Source organism: Spinacia oleracea, chromosome 4, assembly GCF_020520425.1.
Source record: "Spinacia oleracea cultivar Varoflay chromosome 4, BTI_SOV_V1, whole genome shotgun sequence".
Classification (NCBI taxonomy): domain Eukaryota; kingdom Viridiplantae; phylum Streptophyta; class Magnoliopsida; order Caryophyllales; family Amaranthaceae; genus Spinacia; species Spinacia oleracea.
The window spans coordinates 97,032,980-97,047,377 of NC_079490.1; the positions used below are offsets into that span (position 1 = coordinate 97,032,980).

The 14,398-nt window shown below is 39.2% G+C and overlaps 1 long non-coding RNA gene across 5 annotated transcripts; it reads left to right on the top strand.

Moving 5' to 3' along the window:
- The first annotated feature begins 638 nt into the window (after positions 1-638).
- Positions 639-8,624, top strand: LOC130459940 (uncharacterized). 5 transcript variants are annotated; one of them, XR_008919690.1, is made up of 8 exons: positions 639-4,328; positions 4,438-4,516; positions 5,378-5,604; positions 5,757-5,879; positions 5,951-6,012; positions 6,338-6,465; positions 8,185-8,228; positions 8,316-8,624. It is a non-coding gene; the product is annotated as an uncharacterized lncRNA (long non-coding RNA). The 5 variants fall into 5 exon arrangements; XR_008919692.1 differs by having other exon boundaries at positions 5,383-5,604; XR_008919688.1 differs by having other exon boundaries at positions 4,438-5,604.
- Positions 8,625-14,398: the final 5,774 nt, after the last annotated feature.

The following is a 14,398-nucleotide window of genomic DNA, read 5'->3' on the forward strand; positions in this document are numbered from 1 at the left end:
CAGGCAGTACAATATGAGGCTCAATCCTCAAAAATGCGCATTCGGGGTAACGTCAGGCAAGTTGCTCGGATATGTCATCAGCTCTAGGGGCATCGAGGCTGATCCTTCGAAAATCAAGGCAATTCTAGAGATGAAGCCACCAACGAATGAAAAGGAAATTCGGGGGTTTCTCGGCAAACTGCAATACATCAGTCGGTTCATTTCGAAGCTCACTATGATCTGCGAACCGGTATTTCGAAAGCTCCGCAAAAGTGAGCCCAAAGTCTGGGATGAGGACTGTCAACATGCGTTCGACATTATCAAAGATTACCTCTCCAACGCGCCAGTTCTAAAGCCAGCCATGCCAGGGATTCCTTCAGGTTCTACCTCACAACAACAGATTCAGCAATAAGGGCCATGCTCGCCCAAGAAATTGAAGGCAAAGAGAACGCCGTATACTACATAAGCAAAAAGTTGATCGAGTACGAAACCAGATACACTCAGCTCGAGAAACTCAGCATCGCCTTGGTTTGGGCCGCAAAGAAACTACGACACTACATGCTCTCCCATACAGTGCATGTAATTAGCAAAGTGGATCCTCTCAAGTACTTATTTGAAAAACCGGCTCTCAACGGACGGTTGTCCGGATTGTTGAATTCGACCTCAAGTACACCCCTCAGAAGTCTATCAAGGGTTCAACAGTTGATATGTTCATATTTTATAGTTTTTTTACCCCCGTCCCTTAGTACTTTTTGATCTCAAATGAGCTCTTCGGAGCGATTTTTAGTACTAATGTGCTCCTTGTAGTGTGTTTGTAGTTTCAGGTTCATTATTGTATGAATTATTATATTTATGTGCATTTCCTACTCATTTGAATCAATACAAGAGATTATATACTTTCGAGAGCACAAACATTAAGTTGGAAGAGTTTTGAAGCAAAGCGAATAACGAAAGATGTAGAAAAATGACTATAGTCCACTATTTTAATCATAACTCAAGTTCTACAACTGCAAATTCAATAGCTTTCCAACAAGTGGCCACTCGCCTAATTCCAAAGAATAACGAAGGTGATATGGCGTTTTGAAGATAGAGGATCGTGCAGTTTCAACACGCGCCTGATCGGACGGGCTCAGCCCGATACGGATCGGGCGGTCATTCTGGGCGTTGTTCTAGGAATTTTGCAACCGCCCGATCGGGCCTCTTGTCGAGCAGATTGTCCGATCGGGCGGCCGTCTGCCCTATTCTAATGACTTATCTAACCCTTGCATGGATATCAATGTTTTGCCTCATGATTCCACTGTTGCTTCTCCCGTGTATTATTTTGAACCCTTTCCCAATCCTATTCAACTCGAATCAGAAAGCAGAGATAGCTTCTTAGAGGAATAATAAGATTAAATTCTGAGATTGAGATTCAGTGTACTAGATCTCAAGAGGCTACCAATGAGATTATTAAAGCTAGTAAGGCTACTCTTGAGAGATTTAGAAAAGTTCAAGAAATTATTGAAAATAATGATTCGAGTTGTGTTGGGGATGGGGGTCAACTGAGTGAACCATAGGCAACCAAGAATGGGAGGAACTTATAACAGAGGTTGAGGATGAATTGGAGGATGATGATGTGACTGTTGGATCAATGGATGAAGGATTTGTTGAAAATGAAAAGCCATATGTTATAGAGCAAGTCCATGAAGAAGTTGAAGTTGATAAAACCCTTGTTGTTGTGTCAACCCCTACCCCTCATATTCCAAGTCCAAGAAGGGTTATTCTTAGCCCTGTTTACACCGTCTCACTCCCCTTATCTTTTTCCATAAAACCTTTGCTTGAGGATCTTCCTCCTCCCAACGAAAATCAAAAGCCCAAGAAGAGGTGGATGCTTTGCAGAGAGCTCTATATGGTGAAGAGCCTGTTCACCATGAATTCCAAAACACAGAGAGAGCTATTTCATTGGTCATTGAGGTTGAAGAATCAATAGTCCGCAAAAACAACTTCCATAAGGAGAGTATGCCTACTTTCTCTTTTCCTTCCTTTTCTTATTCTTCTTTTGTTATTATTTTTTCTTTTTGTTCTTCTTCCTTTAGGCATCCTACTCCTTACTGGCATAGAGCTCATTCGGACTTTATGCAAATAATGTTATTGATTATCGTGCATATCTTGTTGCACGAAATATGTGCGAGTGCACATGACAAGCTTCTATGCTCGTTGGTTGGTTATTTACTAACCAATCGCTTTGCGGCAGGCACATAAGAGTTGGAGCCGGAGGGGTTCAATGAAGATTGAGACCCTCGATCTCCACTCCTTCAAGCACTGAGGACATTGCTGAGTTTGGCTTGGGGGAGGTATGTGTTATTGCTTTCTAGAGTAGTTTATCGCTTTTGAAAAAAAAAAGAACAAAAATACGTTCCGATGAATACAAAATCATGCTTCCCTGTGCCCCTTGATTGAAATGTGTTGATTCTTGGTTTTTGATGACGAGCATTGTTGATATGTTGGCCATGATTTAATATTCGACTATTTTGGTGCCTTTCCATGAGTCAACTTTGACCAACTATTTGTGAACTTGGTGCTTGGCTAGTTGATTTGGTTAGAAATGTGTGATAGCTTCCTGGTTTGTCATTGATTTTGAGTATTGGTTTGCAACTGTTAGTAATGTTTTATGACTCGTATACATGCACATTGAGGAGGACGAAGGCGTTTCTCTATTTAGGTAGCCTTCAGATTGAATTAGATACATTTGTTCCCTCTTTTCTGCCCATGTTGTTGCTTGTGCCCCTTTATTCGGTGACTAGCCATATTACAAGCCCATGAAATCCCCATTGGTTACTAGTCCCAAGCCTAGCTTGGGGGAGCTAATAGTAAGTGAGGTGAGGGAGTTGTAGTGTGTTACATTTTGAGCACAAATTGGGTGTTGAAAAAGGAAATAAGGGAATTCTTCTTATCTTGTATGTTGTTTGAAAAGAAAAAAAATGAAGAGTGAAAGAGATGAGAAGGATGGGAAATGTGAAGGCCTCCAAAAAGAAAAAGAAAAAAAAAAGAGAAAGAATTCGAGCAAGAAAAGAAAAGAAAATTTCATTATGCTCGAAAGATTTCAAAGCATGAATTCACTCAAGTATTGTAATTTCTTATCTTTATGAGTGATTGGTTATAATTGTGAAATCAAGCCAAGAAAGTATAGTGTGGTTTGTTTGTTGTTTTATTCATGTGTTGAGTGGGAGAGTTGTGGTCATCATTTGTGATTGATCATGGATTTGCTAGGATTTATGCTCCCAAAAGCCAAGGCTTTAAGCTCACATTTTACCCAAATTTACCACACCCTTACCTAAGCCTATCATTACAAGCTTGAAAGACCTTCCGACCTTTGTGCATAGAGTTGTATTAATGTGAAAGTAGTTGTTTATCAATGCAAGTTATGACACGACACATTTCGAGTCGACTACTAGGTTGAGTGTATGCTTTTCCAGACACACGAGTGTTGTGAGTTTGGGAGGGCATTGTTCACATACATATTGGGAGGAGAGCGAACGGGTACATCTTTTACCCGCCACATAAATGAGTGAAGAGTGTGTGAGCACTAGTCTTGAATTCCATTGTGCACTTGTGGTTCGCTCTGCGTGAAGATTGTTAAGGAGGATTTGTGGTCGAATGGATTTGATTGGTTGGCATTGATGCATGCTTGTTGAATTTTACCTTGAATCGTATCCATTGTTTTAAGATGTGTTTGGGGTGAAGTTGATATATGTATTCATCGATGATTTCTTTTCTTAGGGACAAGCAAAGATCTAGCTTGGGGGAGTTTGATATCACTACTAGAAATTATACCTTTAACGACAATATACTAACGACAACCCCTAATATTATGTCGTTAATTGCATTAATGCGCTGCATTATTACCACACAAAGTAAGGTTGTCGTTGAAGTTCCATTAAAAACATTAAAGAAAAAATAAATACAAATTTGTGTTCGTCGTTATCCTTGATTTCTTCAGTGCGGCATTCAATTTTTCAAGCCCATCTTCAAATTTCACGCTCCAAGCCTCCGAATTTCAGTAACCTCCAAGCTAAAACCCTAATTGAGCTCGTCTGAAATTTATGATTCTTATTATTCTAGATGAAGATTTTGATTCATTCTTACCGCTGTTTCACTCACCTTCAACCAAAACCCCTCTATTTCACTCTCCTCTCTTTATTTGATCGACCAAAGATTCTGTTAAATTTTATGCAAGCTCGCAACACCATTGTACGCGGTATATTTCATATCTCTTTTCCACTTTAAATGAATTTTCCTTCAATCGATTAAAATTGTGTTGATGATTTGATGTCGCGGAATATTTCATGAATCGCAATAATCAAATTCTGGTGAGTTCCTATTTTTATTAATACAATTAATTTCAACCCTTTTGTTTTGAATTGAATTTATTGCTTGAATCCTTGTAATTTCCCATCAACATTGCTAATTATTGTCCAGAGATCAATTAAGAGAGTACGAGTGGTTGACTACATGAGATCGGGAATCCTACATGAACTACATGTGATTGAAATTCAAGGTTTGATTTCTCTAAATACGTACTGGTTGATTTATTTGTTGTTTTTGTTGGATGATTGTCTTAGTTTGTTATTCTTTTGATGGTATTGTCTTATTTTGTTATGCTTTTGATAGCTATGTAGGTTCTTCTTTTCGTACTCCATAATCACAAATCAAGCAATCACCAGCAAATAAAGTTGTTTTTCTTTCTTTCTTTGAATGTTAATTTTGTTACTCACGAAAAGCAGAGGTTTGATGGAATGTGTTTGAAGAGCTGAAATTCAATGAGCCAACGAAAATCATATGACCCTGTCTTCATTCATTGAACCTGAAGGAGATAGCTAATTTTGTATTGCGATTGAATTGAGAGTTGCACGTTTCTATTTTATTATTCTTTTTCAATTGTTAAGTTTTATGTCGTATATGCTGAATATTTGGAACTCAATAATTCATACTCTTAATTGTAGGGGCATTGCAATTCTGATTTGTGTTATCTGATTTTTGGTTTTGTTATAATTGATGTGATAAGATGCCTGATTCAGTAATAAGTGTTATTGTTTGTTGATCTGATAAGATGCCTGATTCAGTAATAATTGTTATTTAGTTATTGATGTGATAAGATGCCTGAATTGTAGGTTTTGTGTTATCTGATTCAGTAATAAGTGTTATTGTTTGTTGATCTGATTCTACTTAGAACAACGTATACAAGCTCCTCTTATTCTTTTTAATTAGATTTTCATTTTCTAAACTTATTGCCTGCATCTTTTGTGCTAAAATCCCTACACCTATCTAAATTTTCCGCAAACATTAAGTCATGACAGAACCTTGTATGTTGATTCATTTCTGATAATTTGCATTCAAGTGTTCACCCTGTGTGTCATAGTTTAGCAGTGTTGAAGTATCTCTAGGACTAAGTGTAGGATCCTCAAGGTATCCACCTCGGTCAATTACTTTCTTCCCAATTATTCCTATGGGGTTGGTTCTCCGACGTGAAGGGTAGCCTGGTACATCAACACCAGCTTGGATACAGAGTTCAACAATGGCAGGGATATGGTCGTAATCAAACCTGGTTTCATGCTTGATTTGCCGGCCAAAAGGGTCAAAGAGATGGTATGACTCGATTGCAATAAGCACATCATTGATTGATCCCTTAACCCATAAATGATATTTAATTCTGTATTATGTTTCTTGACTGTAGTCCAATGTTGTATGGTTTATATTTTCATTTGACTTAAACTTATTCTACTTGTTGGACACTGTAGGTATTCTAGGTCTCCATCACCTATGAAACAAAGACCTACGTCTCACTCTAGGTCCATATCTATGTCTCCTCCTAGATACCGGTCCCATTCTCGTCCCAGGTCAAGGTTGGCGAGCCGTGGAAGGTTAGCTTGAAGCTTAAAAGGCACATTTGTTGTTCACTTTCTGCTTGATTGCTAACTCTTTATACTAGCAGGATTGAGATCCTCTAGAGTCACTCACAGAGAACTTCAGGATTTGTTTTCCAAGTAGGGAAAGGTGAGTACCGGATGTATCCTGATCGAATATGCTGTTGTCAAGAGATGAATGGACTTTCATTCTTTTGGCTCGGTTATGCTCAATTTATTTTTAAGAAGATATTGTGATTGATTAAAAACTAGTTAATACAAGAGAAATTAATTGGTTAATATATGTCTTCAATGGTATGTAAGTAGTTGGATTTAAAAAATCTGAACTTCTTAATCTTCTTAGTTATTTTCTCTTGTCAACATCAGTTTATAAAGAATAAAAACATTCATTAACTTCTATAGAGTAGTTATATTTTCCATTTTCTTATATCCACTATTTGGCTTTGTATTTGCAGCATTTCCTATGTGTAAAGGCTAGAGATGTGGGGGATTATTTGGCACTGCCAATTCACCAAGATATTAAACATTTTCCCCTTAGCTCTGTTTCTTATCTCACTGCCAAGCAAGAATCAAGATAATTCAGGTTCTTTTTTTCTTCCCTTTTATCCTTTTTATCTGTATTTCTATCGTACATGAACACATTCTTGTTTTGATCTGTCACATAATCTTAAATCGTGATTATATATAACCATAAATCGTTCATGACAACTATTGGATTTTGTGACTAGGAACCATATTCTATGTTAATTAAAGCTAATGCAGTGTCTGATTCACAGAAGAAATGCACTTCAGTGTATTTATTATAATAATGAGTGAGTAGTAGTGATCTTGATTGTCGAAGGTGGGGTTTTTCTCAATTCTGCCGAAGTTTGTAAATTTTTCTGTGACCTAAAAAGCCAAACACGTGTAGCTATTGATACCTGAATCTTTATTACTTAAATAACATGCAGCAGAAAATTAGTTTTCAGAATTGCAGCTCTTGATATCTGAATCCTGATTTCTAGCAGTATATTCGAGTGAGATTATGTTATGTTCAACTTCTCCAAGAACTTAGACTCGCAATATGATATGGCAGAAACAAGGGAGTAATCCAACCTAATCAAACCTTTCTCCTTCAAAACTAGGTGCAACAAACTCGTAAGTGCAGACACAATAATACACACACACAGAAATAAGAGAAGCAGGGAGAAGTTTAATTGATGAAAACTCAACTGAGTGGAATACAAAATCAGTAGCTTTAGCTACCACTCTCATGGTTAGTGACTTTAGGTGACAACTCTCTTTACAACACAAAACACAGGATATCCTGCTCTCTCTCTTCTTTCTCTATTTAAGCACTTAGGGATTGCTTCCTAGTATGCTTCATTTAATGAGGCTCTACTGCCACTTTCTGTCTGCTAGTGTGGCAACGGTTCTTTCTCCCGTTCCTCACTTGTGTTGTGTTGGTTGTTCTTGTCTGGTGCTTTGTCAGCTGATGTTGGTTCTGTTGGTCCCTTTGTTTTGCTTCCTGCTGTACACCAGTTGGGTACGTGGACGGTTAGGATGGTTCATTACATTAGGAGGGTCTTATTGTCTAGGTATTGTTCTCTTCTTCAAGCTACAAGTAAACAAGGAACACTTCTTTGCCAGGAAACTAGGCTTGTAACCCGAACTGTGTGTAAGTGTGTAACAACAAATTTGGAACATATTGTTGTTATAACTTATAACTATGACGGGTGACTAAAACGTACTTAAATGTCTAAGTAAGAAAAATAAAGCTCGACTAATAATAAAAGGAAGGTCTTGCAACTTAAATTTCATTAGATAATAGTTGATCCTGTAATATGATATGGAACTAAGCATTAAGAGAACATCAGACAACTACAAATGGAATCCACATTTTCTATGTCCTTTAAGATAAATTAATGAAAAACCCCAACCTTTTTTTGAGGTTAGCTTCATAAAGCGCCAACAAAAAAGGACTTGATATTGTGAGAGTTACAACATCAGACTCAGCCCACCCAAAGCTCTTAAACAACATCAGACTCGGTTTAACAACATAATACCTAACAAGAACCGGGCCGAATATTTTGGAATCCCAACTTCCTTCAACCCTAATCAATCCATCCCGAGTAAATTCAGGTTTTCGCAAAAAGAGAAATGGGTTCAGATTCTGTTCTTACAGAATGTCAAAACAGAATCTGTCAAAACAGAGTATTGTTGTATCTTGAAACTCAACTAGGAGATTAGAACTTTGTCAATTGGCCTTAATTAGAGTCACCCGTGTAAATGGTACTAACTTAGATGGTTATATATGTTGTAGGAGGAAATTCAAATAATAATGGAAGAAGAACCAACACTTACAATGTACGTGTATTTTTCTTCATTTATATTATTTTGGTTTTATTTTTTACTTTCCCATGCGATTTTTATTTTTTTTACTTCTTTATATAGGTAGCACAAAATGTGTTTAAGTCGAAGTCGAATGATCGAGTTTTGGATTATGGAGGAGGAATAACACTTAAAGAAATATCAAGCTGGATCAGAAATGCAAAAAATAGGTCGAAGCTGCTACACATCAGTTCTAGATATTTGGATCATAATTTCTTACTTTTTTTTTAAGAACAAGGAATCCTTGAGATTTAATTCTTAGTATGGACCAAGTTATATATTTGACCTTATTAGTTTGGTTGTTTTGACTCACATTGAATTTGTTTATTATAAATCTTTTGTGATTGATTACGTTAATTAATATAAATTCAGTGTAATATTCTATATACTTTTTTATGGTTTTGAATGAATTGCAGGTTATATATATTTTTCATATTTACGACAAACTATATTTATTTTATCCACATTAACGTCGAAATATTTTGTCGTTGTTGGACGATAATTAAAATTATTGTGTCCATTTGATTCTCTTTTTACGTCAACTATGTTGGTCGCTATTTGCTGTTTGTTTGACGTCATTGAGTACATAATAACGACGAACAACCTTTTTGTCGTTAATAAATAACGACAAACAACCATTTTGTCGTTAATAAATAACGACGAACAATAATTTCGTCGTGTAAAATTCACGACGAACGTTGACGTTAATACTAATAACGTCGGAAGCTATTACGACAAAAATCACGACGAACTTTGTTCGTCGTTAAAGGTTTTAACGACGACTTTTTCGACTTATAATGACGAAAAAGTTTTTCGTTAAAACCCCTTTTTCTAGTAGTGATGTTCATATTTTATAGTTTTTTTACCCCCGTCCCTTAGTACTTTTTGATCTCAAATGAGCTCTTTGGAGCGATTTTTAGTACTAATGTGCTCCTTGTAGTGTGTTTGTAGTTTCAGGTTCATTATTGTAGGAATTATCATATTTATGTTCATTTCCTACTCATTTGAATCAATACAAGAGATTATGTACTTTCGAGAGCACAAACATTAAGTTGGAAGAGTTTTGAAGCAAAGCGAATAACGAAAGAAGTAGAAAAATTACTGTAGTCCACTATTTTAATCATAACTCAATTTCTACAACTTTAAATGAAGTAATTCCAATTGGGTTGGATTCTAGACTTCAATAGCTTTCCAACACGTGGTCACTCGCCTAATTCCGAAGAATAACGAAGGAGATATGGCGTTTTGAAGATAGAGGATCGTGCAGTTTCAACACGCGCCCGATCGGGCGGACTCCGCCCGATCCGGATCGGGCGGTCATTCTGGGCGCTGTTCTGGGCATTTCACAACCGCCCGATTGGGCCGCTTGTCGAGCAGAATGCCCAATCGGGCGGCCGTCTGCCCGATCGGGCGACGCCAATCCCTGCTGCCTTTTCGCCAGTTTTTATTTTCGGTTTTGGGCTATATTTTGGGCAAACTATAAATACTAGCCCCTTTTATTTTTAGAGACATCTTATTTTCTAATATTGAATACTTAGTTTATTTTCATAACTTAGTTTATTCTCTCAATTTGTTCCTACACTTAGTTTTTAATTTCAATAAAAAAATTCAAGCTTTCATTATTCATTGTTCTTCATTTAGGTATTGCTTCTTACTTTGATTTATTATTTTGCTTTAATCATGTTTTCAATAGTATTAATTTCCTTGTTTATTGTTAATATGAGTGAGTAGTCTATTTTCTAGGGTTTGGGGATCCATGAATTAATATGAAGGGATGATTGAATGTTGTTGATTGTTGGTATTGTGATTAATTCCTATTGATTGGTTTCATTTACTATGCAATTAGATTTGCGCAGATTTAATTGTATTAGTCAAGCAATATAAAGTTAAGATTCGAGAGATGCAATTTGATGTTTAGGCTTGTGTCAATAGGTAGAATTGGGATTAATACGTAGTGAGAGCCCGTTAATTCTAAGTCTATGATTAGTTTGATTCGAGAGAGCATGCTAGTCTAATTAATTATTTATTGATTATTGGCGGTTGTTTATCATCCTGGATTGTTATTTGTTGGTGAACCTATGCCCTAGATCCTTTAATATCTGAATTCTTATTTGCTTAATTATCGTCGTAGTCTTAGTATACAAACCAACCAACTCTTGTTTCCCAATAGTCTAGATTAGTTGATTAGTAGTAGAAAGAACACTGTTTCCCTGTGGATTCGATCCTGACTTCCCTTGCTACCCAGCTAGTGGACTTAGGTTTATTTTTGATAAGGTGATACAACTTTAGCCTGTCAAATTTTGACTTCCTAGCCGATTGTCCTGTCGAGGCAGAAGTGGACGATTACGACTTACCCGACCAACAAATCTTAATGACAAGCGATGACAGTTGGTCGCTGCACTTCGACGGTGCTTCAAATGAGAATGGATGTGGTGTTGGAGTAATTCTAGTAGCCCCAGATGGCACCCACATCCCTATGTCAGCAAAACTGCAATTCAACGTCACAATTAAACAATGCGGCAGAATATGAAGCATGCATTATGGGCCTGGAAGCCGCCTTAGCATTGGGTGTCCAGAAACTTCGAGTCTACGGGGATTCCTCCCTGATCATCAATCAAATTTCCGGCAAATGGAAAGTAAGGAGCGAACGCTTAGCCCCATACCAGTCATATCTTGAGAAGCTGTCTGAGCAAGTAGAAGAGCTTCGCTATACATACCTCCCGAGAGAGGAAAATCAATTCGCCGAAGCACTAGCAAAGCTGGCTTCAATGATCAACATTCTGAATGGCAAGGCTGAAATGCCACTTACAATTGAAACACGTCAAGAAGCAGCATACGTCCATGCTATTGAGGATATCGAGTCTGACAGAGATGAACCTTGGTTTACAGACATTCAAAGGTATCTGCAAAACTCTGAATATCCCCTGCACTTTTCAAGCAAGAGTCAAAGGGCTTTACAACTACAGTCAACCAATTTCTTCATAGAAGGCAGCGTTCCATACAAGAGGACCCCTAACGGCCCCAATCTTCGATGTGTTGATAAGCACGAAGCTCAAAGAGTTATGGACACCGCACATGCCGGAGTCTGTGGCACCCACATGAATGGGAAGATGTTGGCCCTCAAGATCATCAGGGCTCGATATTACTGGACTACCCTAGAACGGGATTGCTACTTCTTTGTCAAGAAATGTCCTACTTGCCAAAAGTGTGCGAATCTAAAGCACACTCCCCCGTCCTTGCTATATTCTCAGTCATCACCATGGCCATTCTCAGCTTGGGGTATCGACGTCATTGGCAAAGCCACTCCAACAGGCATCGGGGGTCATGAGTTCATACTGACCGCCATCGACTATTTCACCAAATGGGTCGAAGCCAGGTCATTCAAAGTGTTGGGTTCCAAGCAAGTGGCCCAGTTCATACAAGAAAACATCATATGCAGATATGGAGTTCCTCACGAGTTCATTAGCGACCAGGGAACCCATTTTCAAGGAGAGTGTGAAGATCTATTCACCGAGTACAAAATTTAACATCACCATTCTTCGCCTTACCGCCCGCAAACTAATGGGGCAGTCGAAGCGGCCAACAAGAATGTCAAGACCATCATTATGAAAATGACAACCAATTACAAAGACTGACCCCAGAAGCTGCACTTTGCATTGTGGGGGTATCGAACTTCAATTCGCACTTCAACTGGTGCAACCCCATTTTCATTAGTCTATGGAATGGAGGCAGTACAACCTATCGAGCTGGAGATATCTTCTCTAAGGATAGTCCTCAAAAGAAAAATCCCAGAAGTTGCATGGGTACAAGCAAGATATGATGAGCTAATCATGCTCGATGAGCGTCGACTTCAAGCCGCTCATCATGTACAAGTCTATCAGCGCCGAGTGGCCAGACATTTCAACAAGAGGGTCAGAACCCGAAACATCAAGGAAGACGAGCTTGTCCTGAAAGCCTTTCGCAAAAGCGTCATGGACCCAAGGGGAAAATTCAGACCCAACTGGGCAGGCCCATACATTGTCAAGAAAATCCTCTCCTGGGAGCAGTCGAATTAACAGATGTCGATGGGACGGAATTCCGATCCCTTACAAACCTGGATCAGCTCAAGAAGTTCTATGTCTAAGTCCTATATCTAAATTTCAAAACCCAATTCAAGAAGTTCTGTAGGTTAGAACTACGTTCGGCCTGATTCCTTAACGGGACACGTAGACAACCTCATTCCGAGGCCCGACCACTTTAATACAAAAAAGATTCAAAATTTCCTCAATTAAGGGCATCCTAAAAATCAAACCAAAATTCAAAATTCAAAATTCAATTGTTGTTGTTGTCTTTATTCCAAATGTGCCAATTCAAAACAAAGCATGTTCAAGCGGAATTTAATACAATAACCTTTTTTATTTGGCTCTAAGGCCTTCAAAGCTAATTCAAGAACAAGGTTGGAATCAAGTGAAGCAAAGTTCAAAGCCTTTTCACTCCTACCAAACACATTTTCTAAACACATCTTCTAAACACACTCCAAAATCCACTTCCTACTAATACAACTTCAAACACATTTAGCCTACAAAGATCTAGGGTCGGGCGACTATGCTCTTGAGTCTTGGCACCTTGAGTACTATCCCCTGGCTCTTCCTGCAATCAATCATCAATCTTCCCCTTGCCCAAGCGGCGGGAGAAGGAACTTGCTAGTCTTCCAAGACGGGAGGATGACGAACCTCCTTTGGACTCATATCGGTCAAGCACCGGACGGGCCACACTCCCGTCACCTTCCTCATAATCAGTTGATGCAGGGCGTCTAGCTCTAGAACCTCGGACTCTAGCTGGTCCGGAGAGAAAAATGTCCCTCTGGCTTGGGCCTTTCATCCATACAATATAACCCGCAGACAGAGTAACTGGCTCAGGTGGTATCTGAATATTCAAGAATGGTTTGGCAACCCAATACCGCCTCCAAACTTCAAGTCGATCTACATTCAGCACAACAGGACTCGGGTTCTCTTCAGCACAGTCCGGGATTTCCTATTTCAAGCCATACTGCCTCATCACTCTAGCAGGCGAGTAAAAGACCAACATTGTGAGGCTTGGCACCCTCAAAACAGTAGAACCTGGGGCATGTCTCATAGCGGCAATCCCCCACCAAGGAACTACCCACCTTATACAAGATTCAACTCCAGAGGGTGCGCATCGCCACTCATCCAATGAAAGCCGGCCATACACCATGGGAAGCACAGTGAACCCCTTTCTATTATAGCTTTCCATATTCTCCGGTGGTGCCACCAGCATGAGTCGCTCCATGACCCAAACCTGGGGGATTATACAAGAAAAGCATTTCAAAATTCAACATTTAAAATACAAGTACAAATTCAAAATACAAGAAAGCTCCAGATCCTTACTTGGAGTAATACCGGACTTCCTGACGGCAAAGAAGAGGGGTCCGACTTCAACATATCAAGGCCCATCAATGTTTCGCCAATCACAAGCGGCATTGGGTCCCGGCCACTAGCAAACTGCTCTACAATCTCTATTAGGGAGGCATCACCATTGCCAAACCCCTGCTTCGAGAAGAGGAAGCGAGCAAAGATACAAAAACTCAAGGCCCTCAAGCGGAAAACCTTGGGGACATCAAGTCCAGCAAAGTAAGTAGCAAGGAGGGACAAATCCACCCCTCTGCCATATACAACAGCACTCAAAAGTGGGGGCTTCAAGCCCAAATATCTTTCAAAGCCCAAGAAAAAGTGTTCTTCAACACTAGGCATACATGGCTCCGGCATAATGGGCCACCCCAATATGGCACTGAACTCTTCAGGGAGGGACATACCTCATTATTTCCAAAGCGAAAGACATGATGATTGGGATCCCAGGCCTCCAGAGCAGCAAGAATGAAGTGCACGTCAAGCTTTACAAACCGAAAGGAGGCGAGCACCCCAAGATGCATGCCATCAAGCTCCCTTTTCTCCATCTTGCCTAACGAACCAAGCCAAGAGTTCAAGGCATTTTCAAAAGGCACGGCCATTTTCTCTTTCTTTTCGTGAGGAAGCAGTACACAAAGAAAAGCAGGGTAGGATTGATGCAAAGTATGATCCGGAAAGCTCCATATTTATACAAAAACCAGCCCCCATGGTAGTACACCGGCGCCAGATGCCGGAGCCTGC